We start from the raw sequence: 7,078 nt of genomic DNA on the forward strand, positions 1-7,078 counted from the left end.
CCCACTGCGGGGCTCATCTTCCAATGGTGAAATGCCCAGTCTTGAAACGAGAAATCCAGGTTCTGACAGTGCTGTAGGAAGGACACTTCTCCCCCAGTGTTTGTGACATCTCAGTGTGAATGTCCTTTGCTGACTTTCCTTGGAGAAACAAAAACTTTGTAACAAAAGCCTGTAACTCCAACGACGTCAAACTTGCTTGTGCCTCTGCTATCACTGCTTCTCACTAAAGGAAAAAACAGTTTTAGGTATCGCAAAGACCTGATATTTGCACAGTTACATACTAAGATATTAGGCTGTCATATGCGCCAACACTCATTTTTCTATTTCACCCGGAAGGGGGCAAAGCCAGGAACTTCTCAGCACCTCGTATATATTATATACATATTATAACAACTAATCATTTACAATTAGTCAGGGCCACATTTGGCCTAGGCGTTAACGACCTCTGGTCATAAAGGGTTAAAACCAATGACTAACCCATGTGCTCCGCTTGGAGTTTCCTTTGAGAAAAATGTTATTATTTGTCATAGAAGAAGAATTTTGTTTTGGCCATAACACTGAAAATAAAAGGCTAAACATAAATGTCTAATACATGTGCCACAGCAGGGTGGTAATTTTAGGCTTAGCTTTTAGCTGTGCTCCAGAGAGGAGTGGTGACGTTCCGACACGCAGATGTGTGAAAATAACACTCTTTAATATATCAGTCAGTGAAGAGGATACAAAGAGAGCTCCAGACTGATAAAGTACAGAATATTCCTCTTTCTTACATGAACAGTACATTGGGTCAGCTATTCTTGTTCAGGGTTCCAAAGAACCTCCAGGTTCCTCTAATGGTAGTTACCTTGCCTGAGTTCCTTCGTCCCATATGACTGCCTGTATTGTTCTGAGTATTCCTTCCTGATTATCACTGTTATTTGGCATTCCACCCACTTCCCTTCAATTACTTTATTTTTAAGGGGTTCCCTGAGACCCAAAATGAATTTCAAGGGTTCCTCTGGGATAAAGGGTTGAGAAAATACTGTAAAAAACTTCAAAAGCATCACTATGAAAGTTACATCTAAGAATGACAGATTTACATCTAAGACACATGACATTAGGTAAGGATTGAAAGATCACACGGAAGCTGGGTCCAGAAAGATTGAGGTGAGATATATAGATATATCGAAGAACTTTGGACTTTTTCAAAATAAGTTTAATAGGGTCCAAAAAGAGATCTAAACTTTACTAAATATAAAGCAAATGTAAAGCTGGTCACAGCCAGGCAGATTCTGATCAGTTAGATCAACCTTTGTACAGAAAGCACCGACCTACTCAAGTGACATGTAAACATCTATACCCAACCATTGATTAGCAATATAACCTTCTCATGATTGACTTTCTGTAGTCAGAATAACTTTTTAACAACCTTAAGAATGCAGAATATAGGCCAAGTCATTTCATGTATCACTAGTCATGCCATTACATTTCAGACAAAAGAGGGGTTCAGATATTATACAGGAGGTTACCCCTCCTTTCTTCATCACCTTGTGATTGGTCATTAGGTACCCAGCATATTTCAAAGACTGCGAGGTCTTTGAGCACACCAATCATATCTTGCTTATTGCTTTACCACAGGGAAAACGTTCATAGGAGCCAAGGTTTGTTAAAGGTTTTTTTTCCCGAGAACTTATGTAACTATATATTATCAGGGACTCGTAAGGTAGCTTGATGAACAGCTGGCATACTACCACACCAACCACTTCTTTGAGCACTACAACTGCACAGATGCTTTTAGAACACAATTTTTGGATTACAAAGGAAGTTTAAAGTGGGAAGTTGAAGGATGTAGTAACAGGGTATTCTCCCTTGCTTCGCTTGTCATATACATGATCCACCTTTAACGTTCCAAACGGAATGACAGCTTGTTTTTGTAACAATCTTCACTCATCCTTTGTATACCACAACTCATTGTGCAAGAGTCTGTAGAACTAGAAGTCAATCCAGCCCCCTGCAATGTGAATGTGCTAACAGGAAACATACAGGCAGGAGGAAATAAACTAGCACTGACTGCTCTTCTAGTAACTTCAAGCTGTGCTACTGGACCAGTATTCAGAGTTCTATAGAAGTGTCACTGGAACAGTATTCAGAGATCTAATGCAGTGCCACTGGACCAGTATTAAGAGATCTATAGCGGTGCTACTGGACCAGTATTCAGAGATCAAGCTGGGCTGCTGAAAGGATTTCCTGGATGACATAGCCAACCAAAATTACAAACAAAACCATTCCTAATAAACCTCACAGAATTTTTAACAGCAAAATACCCTATTTTATATACATAGAATGATGATGAATATCAGGAACTTTTTATAAGGTGAAGGTGGAATTGTAAACAAGGCAGCTTTTGTTTGCACACTACGTCATTCCTCCAGCACCTGCAGCTACAAGAGTACAATAACAATTCACTTTATGACCTTCCAACAGGACAGAGTATACTTATCACCAGAAATATAAGGATGTGAGAAGCAATACAAACATACAATATACCGGGGACAGAAACCCCAGCAGACAGGCAGCCAATGCTAAGGGTTGCGTCTTGTGAATCTTGTGTATTTGGTCAGAGGAGAAGTTGTGGCTCTGCACAACACAAAGCTGCCTTGTCACCTCTGCTATGGCTTCATTGGCTGCGTCACTGTAAATAACTAGCCTGCTATGCCGGAGATTTCGAGGAAACATGTGATTCATTCACTGGCTGTCCCATTTTAGATATCACCTGTGGATACAAAATCTCTGGGGAAATGCCAGCAGTATTACAGCCCAGATCACTGGATGATGAGAAACTTTCTGCCTGTCATCCCAGCCATGCTGATCATCAAAAACCCAGACACTATGAGGACAAATAGGGACAAACACAAATACTGCCCAATATCTTCCACAGGCAGCTGTGTCATGGCGACCGCGCCAACAGGCAACCACCAGTGGGCGGCAGAGCCAATGGGCAACTATCGCCGGCATCAGCGCCAACGAACAACTATAGTGGGAGACAGCGCCAACAGGCAACTATAGTGTGCAATCACACCAACAGGCAACTATCTCCGGTGACTGTGGCAGTATTTATTGATCCCTGGTGACTGTGGCAGTATCTGGTGCCAGTATTCCACTGATCAGTCCTCTAGCTGCAGTGTGGTGCTGCTACAAAACAAGGATCACATGAGAGAGCTGCAGCAGTTTCCTGTGTTGGCATTGCCTATGAGATCACATGGGTGGCACAGCTTAGTGACAGGACATACCTCACACCATTAGGACCCGCTGCCAGTTCTGTATGAGCCCGCTGTGGCCTCTTTCCCCCGGCCAGAGCCTCCCTCACCTCGCAGAGCTCCTGTCAGTCCGTCTGGCTCTCCTGAGGGGGGCGAGCATCCTCCGGACACCGGAAATCCATCAACAATCACCGCTTCCGCCGCTCGCTACAGATCTGACTAGGAACTCTGTGGTGATCACATGACTCGGCATGGCACATTACAGACACATGGTCAGGTGACCACCATCCCCTCCGACTGCTAAAGATGGGAGGTGCTGCTTGTGCATAGTTAATAAATGTCCAGAGCTCTCAGCTGTCATCCCTGACCTGGGGCTACCATGTCTGAGGTGTTCTGTAATTGGATGATTTTATTCTTCAATGTACCCCCCATAGAAAGTGAAAGTTTAACTGATATAAAAACAAAATTATTTACCTTGTAAAAATCCATTGATCCATGTAAAACTGTGCCCAGCAAATCCTGCGCTGTCTTGGCTTCTCTCTTTCTTAGTGCCGCCATCTTGTTTCATCTTGGTTCTTCCTCACACCACCCGATCTCGAACTGCGCAAATGTGAGATCAGGTGATCAGGTTTATGGAGCCTAGACATTCATTAACTTCTGGAGCAAGCTGTGCTTTGATATGCAAAAAGAAACAAATGCAGGGTCTGTCGTCATTAAAGAGTTACAGAGGCTGCAGAAAGAGCTCACCCCCCTAAGATCACCCACAACCTTTGTGTTTAGCAAAAGATTTCTTCTGCAGGTCATGCAAACCATCCCTCCCCCCTTCAAGCCTCTGTCCTGCACACAGTGAGCAGGGAAGCTCTTTCCTTCATATCTAGACATATTGGATGACCTTAACCTGGGGACTACTTGTATTGCGTGTTAAGGCAGTGAAACATTGTAAATGAGGCTTTAAGACCACTGACCCGCTACATAGCATTGCAATGATCAGAATCACAGCCCTAGGGTCTGTTCTATTTACATGCAGCAGCCTCCATAGTTATATTCTCTCAGATTAATTTATAAGTGTAAATTTATTGATAATTCGTTAAAAACTGTGACTATGCAGGTCCTTTCTGCAATAAAATAAACATACCTGCCCGATCACAATGAAGAGTTTATACTCTGGAATCTTGGTAAATATGAAGCATTCATAAGACTTTCTATAAGAAAGGCTACCAGTCCTCTAATGTAATCAGCCAGTGCGTGCTTCTAAGTTGTTTGAAACCTTCCTAAAAATCTAAATTGAAGAACATCTGTAAACATGAAAAAAAAATCTATTCTAACCCCACTCCCCCTCTAATGATTTAAAGTGGAACTATAGTACTGCAGCTAAGAATTGCAAACAGGCAACTATTTTATTGCAGAAGGGACAGGTGATGCTCCTCCTGCAATAATTCATACCTACCTACCTGTTTGCTATCTTTCTTTTTAGATGTGCAGCTTGCCATATGATGGCGGGATATGTCCCTGGGCTGAATGAATGAACTATGCACATGCATGGAAATTGCATCATCCTGGTCTGGCCAAACAAGATGGAGAAAGATAGGGAACCTAGAGGACCAGGTAAAGATGGTGGTGCCTGTGACGGAACAAGGACAGGGAAGTGTAATTAGAAAATTGCCATCAGGCAGGTCAGGTTATTTTATTGCAGAAGGGACATCACATGCCTGCGCGGTCGCAATGATTTAGGTGTTTGTTTAGGTGTTTCTAGGTGTTTGCCCACAAGGTAATTGTGTATGTACAGTACAGCTCCATGGCTGCCTGTATAGCTGTATTCCCGAGGAAGAAGAGGCAGTCTAAGAATTGGCGTATTTCTTACAAATACAGATATTCTTTAAGGTTAGATTCCCACCTTAATGTGTTTTTTATCATACACTGGTGTGGTCTGACACAATAGAGAAGGTTACCCATCCTCCATTCCCTTGTCAACAATATGCCTATTTAATTAATATAAATTCCTTTCTGTATTTATTTTATCCCTTATTTTAGACCAAGTGACATCATTACTAGGTGTTTTATCTTCTTTGGGCATCCATGGATGCTTCCCCAAAACAGGAGGCTGTGCCAACACCCACCTCAACACTGCACTCATTGTAGTTGAGTTCTTTCATCCAAGGAGGTTCAGCATCTGGAACCTCCTTGGATGAAAGAACTCAACTGCAATGAATGAAAAGAGTAGGCCCAGGACAGGTAGGCCAAGATAAGAGCCTGATAATGCCAATTATCCATCAGTCTAGAAATGAGGATAAAGGACATGTGTACTTATGCTCTGTCTGACTTGTCACAGCTTCTAATGCACATTGTGGGAAGCTGACTGGGTGCTGTGAAATGAGTGAGCATTTTCATTACATCTGTGCAAGGATGTTAAGTCTGAAGTTCCCATTACTTTTATTTAGCAGTAAAAACCCAACCCAATTTTAGTGGTCCGCAGCTCTGGCCAGTGCGCCCCTGAGCGGGGTCAGGAGAACGACCTTGCTGGCAGGGCCCACCAGCTAGAGCCACGGACCACTCCCTCCGTACAAATCCCAGGCTCATGCCCACTATCTCATAGAAGGCTCAGATCTGGGAGAGTGGGTGGGTTCTGGCATTATGACGTCACTCTGGGGGAGGTTTCTCCCTCTTTGAGTGACACCCGGCTCCCCGCGCATGTGCCGTCCGGAGCTGGTAATTTTAGTGGTCTGCAAGACCGAAAAGGTTGGCAACCACTACTTTAACTGAAAAAGTGAGAATGTATATGATATAAAGGTTTTTCTAAGCAAACAGAGAATGTTAAATGAAACAAAAAAAAAAACATATTGGACCATGTGAAATCCAGATGTGTGTTGAATGGGTCATATCTCACATAAATAACAACAGATCCGACATAAACAAACTAATCGTTTGCTTTTTGCTGCAGAAACATGGGCATGAGATCAATTCATTTAATGAATAAGTAGGTCAATAAAGACAGAAACCTTTTTACAGTCATAATGCTTACCTGCATGGGAGTTTTATCATCCTGGCCCAACCTGGCCCAAAGATAAGTGCGGGGGGTTCCTTGAGCAATTTGTGCCTCTCAGGTCAGTATCATCTGTAAGGGTGACATTCTTCCCAATGGCTATTGATGTAAGAGGCATTCTTCCTACTGACCACCACACTAATGTACAATGGATTTGATAATTATAGCCCGGGTTCCCTGAAGACATAAAAGTCATTTCAAGGTGTTTCCATGTTAAAAAGGTGAAGAAACACTGTCATAAGAACAGTTACAATTCTTTAAGTCTTTCAAAATAAAAAATATAGTGGCACAATAAAAGTGTACCTAAACGCCAAATGAAAAAAAAATGTAATATAATGCAATATTTTAGATGGTGGGGGGACAAGGAAAAGGGGGAGCTAACCAGTCCATATTGCAGTTGTTGCATTGTTTCCAGACTTTTCTTCTATATTTCCACCCACCGTCACTTCTGGCTGCATGAGGAAGAACCGTAACGTAACTACATGCAACCGCACTACACAGCAGTTCTTAGAAGCTGCGTTTTACATTAGAACCTGCATAGTAGGTAAACAGGGGCCCTGATTTTTACAAGTCTGAGCGGTGTTTATTGTGTAAAGTTTTGTTGCTGCTCATGTCACCTCCGGGTACATTCTCCGCAGATCCTGTGCTGGGGGTCATAGACTATTGAGATATTTAAACCCTAAAAAAAATTTCTTATGTACACTTAAATTAGTAAATTAAACATGGATCCTGGAGAACATGTAACATTTCCAGTCATGATATTGTTTTTATCTCTCAGACATCTTGGGTCATTATACATTTGTGA

The 7,078-nt window shown here is 42.4% G+C and overlaps 1 protein-coding gene across 2 annotated transcripts in view; it reads right to left on the reverse strand.

Annotated features, from left to right (window-relative positions):
- Nucleotides 1-3,425, reverse strand: part of LOC140335729 (ras-related protein Rab-5B-like) — a 23,560-nt gene extending 20,135 nt beyond the window's left edge. Inside the window, exon 1 of one of the 2 annotated variants that reach the window (XM_072418632.1) lies at nt 3,267-3,425. The gene's annotated coding sequence lies outside the window, so the exon portion shown is untranslated. The remainder of the gene's footprint in view (nt 1-3,266) is intronic. The other variant, XM_072418631.1, reaches the window with a different exon arrangement.
- Between the last annotated feature and the right edge of the window lie 3,653 nt (nt 3,426-7,078).

This window comes from Pyxicephalus adspersus, chromosome 7, assembly GCF_032062135.1.
Source record: "Pyxicephalus adspersus chromosome 7, UCB_Pads_2.0, whole genome shotgun sequence".
Lineage (NCBI taxonomy): Eukaryota > Metazoa > Chordata > Amphibia > Anura > Pyxicephalidae > Pyxicephalus > Pyxicephalus adspersus.